Here is a 16,070-nt window from a genome sequence, read left to right on the forward strand (position 1 = left end):
AAACACACTCGAGGACAGTTATGGTAGAGTTGTGAATGTGAATGTGTGTAGAGTCTGAGAAAGTTTCCAAAAATAAAAGTTATTTTTTCTAAATTTCCATGATTTGGAGTGTAACATATACTCACATCTTAGCCTGAATCGCAATTACTAAGCACAGTAATCAATCACTGAAGTTGATTTCAGTAGAATTTGCTTGTCACTGAGTGTACTTAGGATCACTGAATAAATGGACCATATAAGAGAAAATCTGCAAAAAGCTGTCATGATATTTGCAGTGCTGTTTCTTTTGCTCTTGTTTCCCCCCTCCCCCCATAGATCTAATCCAAACGATGCAGCCCTGGCTTCTCTCTTCCAGTTGCAGCTCAGACTCTTGGGATGACATTCCATTTGCTACACAATTTAAATTTAAATTAGCACTTGGTTTAGGCCTACATTAATGCAAGAAGAAATTAGGTGCCCTATACATGGTTCAATGATTAGATAAAGCTGACTCGATTAGGGTAGAGGTGGCTCCATCCTCCCTTTCTACCAGGCATGGGAAACCTTTTTGCTATGAATGCTCATTGATCTGTTGCAGAACCCAGAGTCAGAGAGACCACGGAGTGAAGGAAAAAGAGATTCTTTATTTAACGCGCGGGCTTAAGGCTGGAATCGTTTCCAAAGAGCCAGAAGCCCCGATTTACATTAGCACATTGGTTTTATAGACATTGTGACACATATGAAACGGCTCCTCCTCCCCCTCCCGCATGGGGTTGCAATCCTTAACATTTCTTCTCTTAGCACTATTGTTTATAATACAAGAACTGGGTTATAGGGTAGCCATGATAAGGAGAGAACAGAAGAGAACAGCAGAGAACAAGATATACAACTGTATGACCTTTGACAAGATAAGGAATTCCTGTGTCTCGTCAGCTTACAACAATATATTCAAGGGAGAAAGAGCTCAGCAAGAACATGAAGCATGAGACTGCATGAGGCTACTTAGTCTGACCCCTGATATGGCTGCTACATTCCCCCCTTAAATGCATAATTTCATTACAATTATAGCATTACTGATAACTATACAAAGCTTTTTGTGACATACATATTACTTAGCCTCTTGTTGGGCTATTAGAGCATAGAGGGCAGCAGTTTTATTAGCTGAGACATAAAACAGATTGGTTAAACAGCGCATAAGACAAGGAACGCAGAGACATAACAGAACTTTTATGAACAATACTGGTAGAATTAGGATGAACAATGCTTTCAAGCTAGCTAAGATCTGGAAGCCAAGGGGTTAACTAATTGAGCTAATTGTTTTGTTTTATTGTTTTGTAAGCTACTATATTGTGCAGCTTGTTGATTTGTTTATTTACAGCATTGCCATTATCAGTTAAGTTAAAACAACAGAGCTTTTGGTGTGTCTCACAACTTAAATGATGAAGAAGGAAGAGGTAATCTATACCAGCTCTATTTTCTAGAACTGCACCTCTTAGATCACGCAGCTTTTTATTTAACAATGACAATGCTTGTGAGGTGGCATTTATGCTTTTGGCTAAGCTGCAAGCTAACCGGTTGATTTCCAGACCATCAGCCACGGCTAAACCTGGAACCTTAACCAGTGACATTGCTAAGGCCAATTTTTCTGAGTCAAAATATAACTGCACATGACTATTACAATTTTTAGTTAGTTGGAGTGCTCGAGGCTGCCGTTGACGGATTTTCTCGGGCTACAGGGGAAGAATTGGCACCAGTTCAATTGGCGGCTGAGGCAACATGGGTGGTTATCAGACAAGTTGGCAGGAATGAATGACCAAGTGCGGGAATTACATGTCTAAAACTATCCATGAGGCAAAAGTATGTGGGCATCATTAAAAGATATGTTTTGAATTTTATTACAGTGGAAGGGGGCCAGGGATAGCTTTGTATTTTCTGGAAAAATTTTTGAGAATTAAGCATTTGTGCACACGTAGCATTTGTTTCAGCAATGATGGGGGTGCATAGAGTGAACTCTGTAGGGGGTAGGATCTTTGCAACCACGCCCCAATTAGCATTTTGGGAATAAGTTAAACTTACACCATAAACTTTTAACATGGTATCTTTTTGAATTTTCCCAGGATGTCTACAGACAGGTATTAAGCAAGAGCTAATAAGCCTGTCTGCAGGTATACCTTTTGGCAAACAAAAAATGTTTTACTCTAGTGATGTTAGCCAGGTGAAGCCAGTAATTATCAGCAAATCACTGGGACAAACTTCTTTTTCCAAGGGCAGACCCCCCTTTTTGCACCTTATTAAGGAAACACAATGCAACACTACTAACACTACAACACGCATGTTTGATCTTCTTTGGGATCTGACCGTACGCTGGGCAGCTATTCACCTGGCAAGCTGCAGTAGGGTCTAGTCCCCTTCTTCAATTCTCCAGTTGCAGGTCTGACCGTACGCAGGGGGAACAATTTCCTGGTATGTCCCCAGTAAGGTCTAGCCTGAGTCTTCTTACTGCTTTTTCAGAATGATTTTTAAAGGATTTTCAGGATTTCTGTTTACAGTCTACTCTCCCCCTCTCGCTCTCTCGACTCGTGTCCAATGTATCTAGGGTTTAACTCTAGCTGCTTTCATAGCTGCGGGGGTGGAAAGTATGACAGTTCTGAGTTCTTTCCATCTGGGAGTCAAAGGGTTATTTTTCCCTCTTTAACTCATACTTTAACTCTTAATTGGAAAGGATGAACTTCTGTGATGGGAATGGCTTATTTTCTAAGACAAAGCTACGCTGGGCTTGAAGAACTTTGTTTAGTGTTTGGACTTCTTGTTTAAGGCTAAGGTTTGCTTGCTTTTGATGCTGCTCCAGTGTCAATTATGAAGTCAATGTCACGGCCCCTCACAGTCAATGTCACGGCCCCTCTCAAGCTGTCTCCCTCTTCGCCCATTCTGGCCCCTTTGGTTTTCTCCTTTGTGTATTTGATTTATTTTATTTGGGCATTCATGCCACTAATGTCCATCTTGTCCACACTGGGCACACTGGTTCTTTTTTAAGAATCTTCTGCCTCTGCCGGGTCTTCTTTTTTTCTTTTTTCGTTTATGTCTTCTTGGGCCTCTGGGTCGAGGGGGGTGTACTGGCGATAGGCATTTGAAAGACGCTCCAAGTACGCTCTGGGGCCTCGGTGGCACCTTGCAGCACTTTAGACACTTTGGTCATATTAATTGACTTCTTCATACCTGCTTTCATGGCTTTTAACAGCAGGGTTTGATACTGGGTGAGGCGCTCTAGCCCCACGTGTTTTGGGATTCCAGCAGGGGGGGTTACTTACAAGGAGACTTTATTGGGTAACTTACAGCACACAGGCGTACTTAATGGTTGGATCAGACAGCTTCTCTGAACCACGAGCTATTGCGCTAAATGGGTTTTATACCATACATGTTACCCATAACACTAGCAAGCATTTTCAGCATAGGCTAGAAGTGTTTGGTTCTCAGGCACAGCTTCCTGTAAACAACTTCGCTTCCCAAAGTGCTTGATAACACTTTTTATTTATTAGCATGGGAAGACAAATTTTTTCTCTTTCTTTTGCTTTCTTTTTCTTTGCTGATCTGCCTGTATTGCAGATCATGTTTCAAACTTTTTATATAAAACTTTCTGCTCCATGCACCAGCCTTGTCTCTTTATTTGTCTTTTTCAAGTTAAACTTACTTAAACTTTTCTGCCTTACACTAGTCCCACTGACACACATTTGGGATAGGCTCTTCTTCTCCTTCTAGTTACATTTTCTTCATTTTAAAGAACTATTACATTATTGTGGCTACTTTACCCCAGGTAATAAGCTCCAGGCACAATCAGCTGCTTTTAATTTACCATGGGGGCAACTATGGCCACGCTTCTTTTTTTACAATTTTTTTTTTCTTTGCCTCTTGCCTTTTCTTTCTTCTTTTTTCTATCTGTCTTCTACTTTCTCTATTCCTTCTTTTCTACTTGCTTTTGTCTTTTCTCTTCGTCATCCATTGGGAACCACACTTAGTATCATTTGGAGTTGCAACTAACACTAATCTGCAAATATCACATATACTTTATGATATCTAAGAAATCATAAAATATATACAACAAACTTTTTCTGCAATTTAACACAATGAATGGAAAACACTTCTTGCATGGTAAGGCATGATGGAGCAGATCCAGCAATTATACTGCTCTTCTGGCTGAAAGCTCAGGGCTCATCAAAATCAAGGGACGGGCATACCCACACACGCAGAGTTCTAGGTCACCATTTTTGCATTGGCAACTCTATGCTGCATGAGTTCTGGCAGAAGGAAATCTAAAAGTTATAGATCAAACTCAGCCTGCTGTACACTGAGCTGACTACAAACACAGACACATGGTCCACAGCGATGAGAGTTCAAGTTTATCAAAAGCTTCACAGCACTGTCCATGGCAAGTTTGTGACAATTTAAAATTTTAGTTCATGTGCAGAGTGTCTCTAAAAAGCCCAGATGATGATGGAGGCAAACAGAGAAGGCTCTGGGCAATGAAGATGCGATGTTTCCAGCAAAGGCTCTCTACTTTTGCATCAGTTTAAAAAGGGGAAGTGTGGCCCTACACCCCTTCTGACAGACAAGGGCCTTTAACTTTTTAGCAAGGCTTCTGTTTAAACAGAGCGGCACAGCTCAGCTCTCTAGCCATGACACTTTAACTTGGGCAACTCCTCTGTAAATTTTATTTTACTTCTGTCAGGTTCTCTCACAGACATTTTAAAAATTTACTCTTTTTTTTTTCTCTTCTAACCTGGTACACGAAAGCACTGAAACACTGAGTGCCGAAACTCAGGACGCTGGGGGGTGATGGGCATCGCCTTATACTTGCATTTTTCAGGCAGCCATTAATCTTCGGGGAGGCGCTGGGGTGATTTGCAGGACTTCAAAGGCAAGCTTCTCAGTTTGTTTGTATTTGTAAATCCCAAGCTCAAAACAGGACACGATGAGGTACAGGGCCACCAAATTCTTGCTTTGGCACGGGCAACAAATAACTCGGGTTAGCTTTCTTCACTGGGGTCTCAAACAGGAAAACAGTCTTAATTTAAAGTTGTAACATCACTGACAGTGTCAGCCAGCCAGCTACACAGATCTCATTGTTTTTTAAGACAGTTGCTCCAATATCTTCTTTTCTTCTCAATCAGGTTGGGTCTCCCAGCTTACACAGTTTATTGCAGCTTTCAGGAGCATGGCAGTAGCGTGATTTTGGCTTGGCCAGGAACATGCTGTCTGGTTTCTCGGTCTCTTTAGCACACACACTTAGGCAGTGTAACACTGGACACTCAAATCAGTGAGATTTCTTCATTGCAGGGAATCCCACGGCAAAAGCTTAATGGTTACGCTCTTCAGAAATCATATAGCTGATGGTCAGTAGCTACAGGCTCTATTCAATTTTAACACAGTTCAAAGCTAAACACGGTTACCTTGACAGAGATCTTCAACATGGTCTTTCCGCTTCATTCTGCTTTGGGACAGTCTTATGGCACACTTTTCACTCGAAGAGGGGTCTAGCCTGTGCTCTGGGGGCTGATTCTTCACCTTTATTTTCTATTTTGCCTTCATCTTCTGAGTCTTCATTTTCAGTTTCCATTTCTTAGGGATTTTATCTCAATTAGGCGAGGTGATGATGTTGCACAACTCAGAACGTTGTGGGCAATTTTCCTGCCCCCCCCTCTCAGCACACTAGGCTAACAGCTACTTCTTCGGCCTTACACTCTCACGCTCCCACGCTTTGTTAAAAGCCAGACTGTCCTGCAACATTTTTCTAATTAACAGCCTCAGATCTTGTTTTTTTTTTTTTTCTCTCAGCTCGACCTTGAGCTTTTTGCTGTTTTCTCTCTCTATTCTGAATCTTTTTTAAAAAAAACCTTTTTCCTTCTTTGTTTGACATACATCTCAAGGGGGTGCAAGGTTTGCTTCCCCCACCACCCATAGCCTCCCTCCTAAATTGAAGACAGACACAATTAGGGAATGGGAATTGGTCAGTGAGTAAGGGGTCTCACTGGCCGACACAAGAGGATTTTTCACACCACGCACTTTGCTATTGGCCTGGGCACCCGGACGGTCAACGGTATGCGTCAGAAACCTCAGTAGCCACTCACACAATCATCAATCTCTCCACTACATCCATATGTCCCTGCCACCCACTTTTCCCACTTTTTACCAGAGCGGAAAACGGCTTCCCCAGCTTCCTCAGCTTCCTACTGAGTACTGGCGTGCTAGGTACTGGCGCCCACTCGGGGGTGTGATCAGGCCCCCCTTCTACCCGCAAGGAGTAGGTTCTTTTGTATACGTATACCACCAACACTGACCTTCTTCATAAGGCGGGGCCCTCTTTTTTTCTGCCCAGTGGCCTTTCTCCCTAAAGGCGGGGCCCTCTTTTTCCCATATACTTGCCTTTCTCCTGAAGGCTTCTAATGTGGGTTTCAACTCAATTGCAGCTGCGATACAGGCAGGGCTCAAGTTCCTTCCTCCGCTTCCCAAGGTTCTCTTGCTGCTCGCTGCCGTTTGGGCGATCCCGGTGCAGGCTTTCTCCCATTCACTCGACAAAAAGGTCGGTGGCGCCAAGAAAGGGAGGCATGCGCCGAGCTCGTCCTCCTGGTGCGGCGATCAAGAGCAGGCAACTGCCACCTGTCTGGCTCAGAGCCTGCCACATCCGAGTCACGGCACCATTTATGTTGCAGAACCCAGAGTCAGAGAGACCACGGAGTGAAGGAAAAAGAGATTCTTTATTTAACGCGCGGGCTTAAGGCTGGAATCGTTTCCAAAGAGCCAGAAGCCCCGATTTACATTAGCACATTGGTTTTACAGACATTGTGACACATATGAAACGGCTCCTCCTCCCCCTCCCGCATGGGGTTGCAATCCTTAACATTTCTTCTCTTAGCACTATTGTTTATAATACAAGAACTGGGTTATAGGGTAGCCATGATAAGGAGAGAACAGAAGAGAACAGCAGAGAACAAGATATACAACTGTATGACCTTTGACAAGATAAGGAATTCCTGTGTCTCGTCAGCTTACAACAATATATTCAAGGGAGAAAGAGCTCAGCAAGAACATGAAGCATGAGACTGCATGAGGCTACTTAGTCTGACCCCTGATATGGCTGCTACAGATCCATAGGAAAAGTCAGCTGGGGACCACAGCCAATAATGGGTAGAGCTGTATCCAATGGTGGGTGGGGCCAAATCTAAAATGGGCAGAGCTAAAGGTATATGGGTGGGGTTTTCAGCACTGTGGGATTGTATAGCTCTTTCTCTCTCTGTACCACCCCATCCCTTCTCTACCTCTTGCACACCTACACAAACACACAATGCAGAAGAGAAAGTGCTTCCCAGACTGGCAGTCCAGACAGCAAAAGTGGGCTCACAGCATCCAAAGAGCCAGATGACGTTGTCGGTTGCATGAAATTGGGTGAAGGGCTTGCAACGTTACGCAGGGCCCACCCTACTATTAGGCAGACAGAAGTGGTCGCCTTAGCTGGCAGATGCTGGGAGACAGCAGCAAGGTGTTGGAGGACAGAGCTGAGTGGCAAGAGGCCTGCCCTGTGCTCCCTAAGCTAACCTGTTGCCTTCAGGGGCTGTGGAGGGTGCTGTTCCATTGTCAGAGTTGAAGAAACAGTCCGATCAGCTTGTGTACATGGAACGGGAAATGGTGCCATCTTGTTCTTTGTCTCAGGCAGCAAAGTGTCTTGGGCCAACCCTGGTGTTATGTCTAGTTCTTATACAGGAGGTCAGAAAATCCTAGAAACCACTCACCAAGGACCAGGACTTGGGTTAGGTGGACCTTTGAACCTCATCTTCAGGAGTTAGGCTTGCCTGAGTTTTGTCTAGAGATGGGGCCTGGCACTTTAAGAAGCTCTGAGATGCTGAGGCAGAAGAGGTGGCTGGGCTAGTTGAAGGCAGAACAGAAAACATTACGTCATCCCCCCATCAGCCTCCATATTACCCAAAGCGAGCCCAGTTATTTTGGCAGACATTTGGGGCAGAAAATCTCACAAGTGCCCCCACTCCCCCTATGAGTAAAGACACAGCAATAAGGGTGCAATCCTATGCACGTTTAGACAGAAGCACAGCTGGCTGGGGAATGCTGGGAGTTGTAGGACTTTCTTCTGTCTAAACATGCATAGGACTGTGCTCTAAGAGTATATTAAATCGTTAACAATTTGCTGATCTTTTGTACTACCAAAAATCAGCCTTGCCAGGCAATGCTGCAGCAGGGATAAAATTTGGTGTTCCTGCACTTAGAGCGTTGTACAACTAGGTGAAGAGGGATGTAGCTATAGGCACCATGTCAATTTCAACTGTAATTAAACCCATAGTTGGGCGTTGCAAGGTTATTATTTAGCAGGGACGCAAATGGTGTCCGCTACGCTGGACGCCATTTGCGTCCACAGTACATCAGTCCAGCCAGCGATACGGCAATGGCGGCTGTATCGCTGGGGCTTCGGAGCCAGCCATCATTGCCATATTGGCTGGCGAGGATTCCAGGGGGAGGGGTGGATCGCCTCCCCCCCCATGGTCCCCCCCTTGCCAGAATGGCAGGTAAGTAATTCGTACATCCCTACTTCTAAGCCCAAAACATACACAGATGAGAGGCTTCAGTCTACAGCTTTTAATCCATTACTTCACAGGGTCATACAGATGCAAATTCTCAGTGACTCTGAGTCTACAAATGAATGCCTTCAGGGGATTCAAAAGGAAGTTACGAGAGTTGCCTGCCCTTTGAAGAGGGAGGCAGTCTGACTAGCCTAACTTAAATGGGGAGGTCCCTCTCTTCTTGTGAGACCTCTAAGCGCAGCTTTTCACGCAAGGCCAATCAGGTAGACTAAGCTCCACCCTGGCCTTCTCTCTCTTTGCTCTCCGCCTGCGTCTGGTGTCTATTAGGTCATAATCCCCAGACTACTCCTCCTCCTGTTCACTGCCTCTCATGGGGGTGGGGTGTGTGAAGAGGGATGCTCCTCCTCAGCCCGTTGGACGTTTGTAACCTGGAAGCCGGCCTACTCATATCTGGACTAGCCTGGGAAAACACCTCCCCCATGTCTGGCGGTTCTCCTTCAGAATCTGAACTGCTATCCCACTCCCTGCGCTCAGAAACAGCCCTGACACTAGGTGAAGAAGGATGTAGCTTATAGCAGCATCTTAGGCTGCCCCTCACCCCTGCAATTGTGCACCGTTGGCCAAATATTGCATGGCTCCTTAAATGAGCTTGAATGAAAAATGTATGGAAGCAACAGATATGAAGGTTATTCAAGTGCAAATTATATGAAGTCTAGGGCTTATAGCAAGGGTATTGAACCTCTTCCAGCCCAAGGGCCAAATCCAATTCCGATGAAGCTCTGGGAGGCTACATTCTAGTGGTGGGCAGGTCCAAAGGCAAAGGGACTAGGATCCAAGTTACTAAAACCACCAGCATATTTTAGCTTAAAACTCTGACCTGACTAAGCATCAGGAGAGGCATTCCAGCCTTTTAAAATGGGGAAAAATGTGCCAAAGACAGGAAACTACCAAATGATTGGTGGTCAGGGGAAATGGTATGTGGCCAGGTTAAGGGTGTGTGGCCAGCTGGGAAATCCCAGAGGATTGGATTGGAATCCCAAGTGGGCAGGATTTGGCCCATAGGGTTGTGGTTCAACACCTCTGGTTTGTAGGATGACTCATGACAGAAATAGTCCAGTTCATGGCACAACATAAGCCTGTTAGGTGTTCACCTGAATTCATGGGGGCTTTAAATGGGCAAAGGGTTGGGGCTGTGCACGCTGGCCCCTCTGTCTTCAGGTGTGCTGCCCCTCTGCCTCCCCCTCTGGCCTCAGTTCAGACCTTGCCATGTTGAATGAGCAAGATCTGAAACAGGAGTAGAACTCTCACCTTGATCTGCCTGGCCAGAGCGAGAGGCAGGTAACAACCAGGCTGCAATGGTGAAAAGGAGGAGCAAGTCCAGGGGGCTCTTGTCAATGGGCCCTTGCTGGACTGTGGGCCCTTGGCAGGTGCTCAGGTGTGCCTGCTCTTGATGCTAGCCCTACCTCCTCTACCCCATGAAATGCAGGCACAGCCTCAGCTATAGCACAGTCTTGAAACAGAGAAGTAAAAGGTCACCTGCCCCTCACCACAGGTGACTCCAGTAACAGGCCAATCACATGGATGACATCACCTAACTCCTGTTGCTGTTTTGGAATGAAGATAACTTTTTTTCTGGTAGCAGTATGGACAAAGTAAGGGCACTGACTACAAAGGGAGAGACTGAGCATGCTTCATTTTGCAGCACTGAGTGTGCGCCATTATAATTGAGCACACTCAGTAGCTTATGTTGAAGAAATCTGATGGGGCTCAGGAAGATGATGTTGCACTTGGCTCCATACAGCAGTTGGTAATGTAACATGTTCATTAGCCAGGATTATGCTCAGTTCCCTGGCAAGCCTAAAGAAGGGCTTCTCCTGGTCCAAGGGGAGAGACGGAGCAGGAGTCTAGAGGTCTGGAAGCACTGAAGGGAAGAGTGTGCGGTGAATTCACAGTGCCTGAATACACAGAATGGGTTTCTGTTGCTAGGGCTGCCAGTTTTCCTTGAGTACTAATTTTACTTGAAATCTATACCTTGCACCTCTGAAGCAGCCTTTTTTTTTTTTTTTTTTTTACAGTAAGTCTGGGAGCAGAGATAATTACAGTGTGTACACTTTCCAGTAGCTTGATTGTCAGTTCTACTTGCAGACAGTTTGCTCAGAAATATTTGCAGTGAAATATATGGTTTGACTACCAGGTTCGATGCTGCTTTCAACAGCATAGGCAAGCTTGTCACATCAGATTGCTTTTTTCTATTGCAATTAGACTCCTGATATGTATACAGAGAAGACACAAGCATATCTTACCAGTGACTGGGATACTGAGCTCAGGTATGAATTATTTCTTTGTGACTGAAGACAAGCATATTCTTGTGACATTATGTGAAAAGCTAAGGGGAAAAAGTCCCTTAGAATGGAACCGTTTTTTGTAACGCTGAATAAATTGTTGTTTTGTGTAACCAAATTGGTTCTTCTTGTCTTTTTTGTTGCACTGCTTCCATGTGAAACCATAGGCCTGATACAGAGGTTGAAATCCTGTTTCAGGAGAGGGACAAACTATATGTGAAGTTAGTCATGTATTTAATAAACAAGATGGAATGTGCTCCCAATCAAGATTGGGGCTCTGTGCCAGTTTTCAGCTGAAAGTTGCTCCCTCTGTTTTTTCAGAACCACTCACATGTACACCGTTTATTGACTGGGTCGTGTCACATACAGTGAAAGAAAATACATTGAAGACGCGGCACAGATGGTATGTTATGCCAGTAAAGCAGAACTATTTTAATTGTAATGTGCACCTAGGTGTTGGAGGTGTGGAGACGCCTGCATATGTGATGGGATTGCCCATTGGTGGAAAGGTGCTGGGTCCAGGTCTTTGCTTTCTCCAGTGAGGTCACACAAGATACAACACTATGTGCAAAACTGGGACTACTATATCTTTATATGGACTCTAATACATAAATAAGACATAAAGAATTCCAGACATTTTTCTGGACAGCAGCCAGGTTGGTCATAGCTGCCAAATGAAAATCAGCAAATGAACTTTCTCTTATCATTTGGAAACAGAAAATTTGGAACCTTGCACTAATGGAGAAACTCATTAAGCTTCTTCAGGTACAAAGAGGCCAAGTAGAAATTGACACTTTTTATGGAATATGGTATCCATTTATTGAATTTGCTGATACTGAGAAAATGCACCACAACCTCCTGAGACACACAGAACTCTATGGCATGATCTATTAGGATAAGTGATAATTTTATCAGATAATTTTGCTTGTACTAAATAGAGTTCCTGAGTGATCAGAAAGACTGTAAAGAAATTGACTCATATGTGGTGTACATAAATGTGTCACTATTAATTGTTAGTTTGAAAATTCAATTAAAAAGAAAAAAAGATAGAAGGAAAGAAAAAAAGGGCCCTGAAATAATCAAAAACAAGAAGAAGTTACTGGCCATGCAGGTCAATGCTGCCAACTTTTGAAGGTAGAGATGAACTGTTTTGTATTATTTGCTTCAGCTGTTGAGTGGATTCTTGAGTAGATAGCACCCATCAAGCCTGGTGCCCCCAGAAACTCCTGGGGTGGCCTAAATCCAGAACCTATCTTCTCAAGTGAAACGCTGAGGACATAGAGCAGCCTCTCCAACCAAGTGCCCTCCAGTTGCTTGAGGGGCTGTGGCTCAGTAGCAGAGCACATTCCTTGCATGCAAAAGGTCCCAGGTTCAATCCCCAGCATCTTCAGATAGGGATGGAAAAACTCCTGCCTGAAGCCCTGGAGAGCTGCTGCCATTCAGCGTCGACAATAGTGGGCTAGATGGACCAATGGTCTGAGTCAGTATAAGGTAGCTTCTTATGTTCCTATATTTTGGATTTCAACTCCTATCAGCCACAGCCAGCATAGCTAAAGATAAAGAATTCTGGAAGTTGTAATCTAAAACATCTGGAGGGCACCAGGTTGGTGAAGGTTGCCCTAGAAGCGCAGACGATCTGAGCTGGGAGTGAGTCCCCTGAGAACTACATCCCCAGTAGGCCTACTGCCACAGAGATAATTGTGTGATCGAAGTGAACTATATGAACTATAACCCTTATATACTGATGTGGATTTCACCATGTGAAATTTGTTTAATAGTTATCACATTGCCTAGGTAATGTATGAATTGGGCCTTGGAGCCCAGTTCAGTTAGGTAGTGGAAACACTTTCCCTGTCAATAAGATTAGCATCTGGAGAGTGCTTTGATAACTAGCTTATGAACTTTCTTTCTTTCTTTCTTGGCATGATTCTAAAAACTGTAATTTATGAGCTTATGAACACACATGCACAGTCACAGTTTATGGATAATTAATAATGAAGTTGTTTTACAAGGAGGTAGCAATGTTCATTATGAATGTTACAGTACAGAGGTGTTCTGACCTTGAACAGATAAGACGAACTAGAAGAAACTCTGAATGAAAGAGAGAGAGAAAAGTACATTTATAAAACAAAGGCTGTGAAGCTGTTGAATAATTTTATAATAAGAGTAATGGGGACTCATTTCATGTTGCATTTAAAGTGAGGGTGAATGTAGCACTCAATGATACACTGTAGTTGCAGGGGAAAATAATTTGCTGGTTGATAGATGAAATAGATAATGTAACAGGCTTGTTGAAAAAGCCTAGGAAGTATTCTGAGCATAGGAACATGCAGTTAAGGACAAAGGTATCTTTATTTTGTTCAAATTAGTGTATTTATATTGAAGTCAGCAGCACTATGGTGATATATTTGTTGTTGTTCAGTCGTTAAGTTGTGTCCGACTCTTTGTGACCCCATGGACCATAGCACGCCAGGCCTTCCTGTCCTCCGCTCTCTCCCAGAGTGTGCTCAAGTTCATATTCAGTGCATCGGTGATGCTATCTAGCCATCTCATCCTTTGCCATCCCCTTCTCCTTTTGCCTTCAATCTTTCCCAGCATCAGGGTCTTTTCCAGGGAGTTTTCTCTTCGCATTAGGTGGCCAAAATATTTGCGCTTCAGCTTCAGTATCTGTCCTTCCAATGAGCAGTCAGGGTTGATTTCCTTTAGGATTAACTGATTTGACCTCCTTGCAGTCCAGGGGACTCGTAAGAGTCTTCTCCCGCACCACAGTTCGAATGCATCAATTCTTCGGCGCTCGGCCTTCCTTACAGTCCAGCTCTCACAGCCATACGTTACTACTGGGAAAACCATAGCTTTGATTATACGAACCTTTGTTGGCAAGGTGATGTCTCTGCTTCTTACTATGCTGTCTAGGTTTGCCATAGCTTTCCTCCCAAGGAGCAAGCGTCTTTTAATTTCATGTCTACAGTCACCGTCTGCAGTGATCTTGGAGCCCCAAAAAATAAAATCTGTCACTGCTTCCATTTCTCCCCCTTCTATATGCCAGGAAGTGATGGGGCCAGATGCCATGATCTTAGTTTTTTTAATGTTGAGTTTATGGTGACATATATCAGCCATAAATGCAAATAATGTTAGTCCTATTATGATTTTACATTTGTATGCACAGAGTGCCGGGGTGGGGTGGGGTGGGGTGGGGGGATAGAAATAGATTTGTACTGTCTCATTTTATACTATTGTTACTTCACATATCTGTCTAATCATGCACATGCATCCAAATTAACATGAGCACAGCAAGACTTGGGGTATGCAGCTGAGAGGAATTTCTCAGGACATCTCTCCAGGGTTGGGGGGATTTCAGGATGGCCCATCATGGTTGGATCTTGGGAGATGAAAAGGCACACTGGGCAGAGCACCTGAGAGCATGTGGACTAGGGGAGGGTGAGCTTTCCCTCCAAAATAGACCAGGAAGCCTCCAGAGAGCATGATTTTTCTTTAAAACAAGGTGCATGCTCCTTGTGCACCTTAAAGAGAAATTGCTGCATTTTGCTGCTGTGCTGCCACATTTTGGTGGCAAATTTGGGTGCGTGGCGGTGGCAGTGGGGTCACAAAAAAGGCCACGTCGGTGGGGCACATGTGGTCTGTGGACTGCATGCTGCCCACCCCTGTGGGAGACACTTTCCTGTTGATATCTATCAACTATCTACCAGCTAAGCATTAGCCACTGTGTGGAGTAGACTGGAGTGTAGGAAGTGCAGCAGAATAGAATCAACTGAGTTGAATAGATTCAGCCAGGACTGTTGTTAATTGTCCATGAGTTCTACATAATTTTTATATGGGTCCATTTATATTTGTCTTCTTGGGTGAGAGAGGGGTGTGGAGTGTGGGTTTGCTTCCTGGGTGAGAGACAGGAAGAAGCAGAGGTTCTTGTGTTTATTGTCATAAGACAGAGTAGGAAATATATCGCCCCTGCCAGCCCCATCAGTGGTGGTGGGGAAAAAATTGGAGTTTTTCTTTAAAAGAAAAAAGAAAAAGTGGCTTTAGCATTATAGAATGCTAAAAGGGCCTAATTTAGCTGGCTCTGAAGCTAAATGTGACCCTTTTAGCATTCCAAAGCCACTATGGAGTGCTAAAAGGGTCAGAACAAATTAAATTTGACCTTTTTAGTCCACCAAAGCAGGTTGCCACAGAAATCCCCCACCCTCATCACCCATAATGTAATGGCTGCTATATTATGTTCTATCATTACATTATTACAGTCTATATTGGTTTGTAATCTGCATTTTACTATTTTACTACTTGGATTTAGGGGTGTGTGTGTGTGGGGCGGTCTGTTTCCCCATTACTGGCTGGTTTATCAAGATGGAGTCATGTTACATCAGTTCTGAAGGAACTATACTTGTTGAATTCAAGATGCTGTGGATCCTTAATATCTCAAGGAGTGTCTTATCCTATACCAACCTGCCCATGCATTATGACAATCAGAAGAGGCCCTTCACTGTGTTCTATCTATAGGAGAAGCATATTATGAATGTACAAAAGAGAAGACCTTCTCTGTGTTGGCACCCTGAGTCTGGAATGCTCTCCTAAGGGAAGCACACCTAGCACTGACAGTGTATTCCTTTTGGTACTGGGTTAAAACCTTTGCGTTTGCCTAGGTGTTTCAAATATTTTGTGTTTTGGGGTTTTCCTCTCAATTTTATGGTATTGTTTTTAAAGTTCTATGCAATTTTAACACTGTATTGAAGATCTGAATTTGGATTGGAATCCATTTCTTGGTAAAGGCATGGTTTATTGAATTTTAAAATAAATAAAGAAATAAAGAAATGAAAGCAAAGAGGCAAGTCAAAGTTCAGAATAATCGAACACACGGTTTATTACAGAAACATAAGTAATAAGTACATGTGCGGCATTTGAATGTGACCAGCAGCTATTTGGTTAATTCTGCAGTGAGGTTTGGGGATGGAGGACCGAGGGAGGCATGGAGTGCTATGCATTGGGAGGTTGTGGGAAGAGAGACTGATACTGGAGAGAAACACAAGAGGCCTAACTGGGTTGGAGACAGAGACCAAATTTTAAATAATCTGGCCTGCTGGGACACAGTTTCTAACATTAGGAAGGGGAGAGGGAGAGAGAGTGAGAGAGAGAGAGAGAGAGAGAGAGAGAGAGA

At 43.9% G+C, this 16,070-nt stretch overlaps 1 long non-coding RNA gene across 2 annotated transcripts in view; it reads left to right on the forward strand.

Annotated features, from left to right (window-relative positions):
- Positions 1–10,686: 10,686 nt before the first annotated feature.
- Positions 10,687–16,070, forward strand: part of LOC146346838 (uncharacterized) — a 44,433-nt gene continuing 39,049 nt past the window's right edge. For both annotated transcript variants that reach the window (XR_014790086.1, XR_014790087.1), the window contains exons 1-2: positions 10,687–10,888; positions 11,225–11,306. This is a non-coding gene — a long non-coding RNA (uncharacterized LOC146346838). The remainder of the gene's footprint in view (positions 10,889–11,224; positions 11,307–16,070) is intronic.

The sequence above is a fragment of the Heloderma suspectum genome, chromosome 4 (assembly GCF_057233095.1).
Source record: "Heloderma suspectum isolate Gila_16-S chromosome 4, 16-S_ref, whole genome shotgun sequence".
NCBI classification, from domain to species: domain Eukaryota; kingdom Metazoa; phylum Chordata; class Lepidosauria; order Squamata; family Helodermatidae; genus Heloderma; species Heloderma suspectum.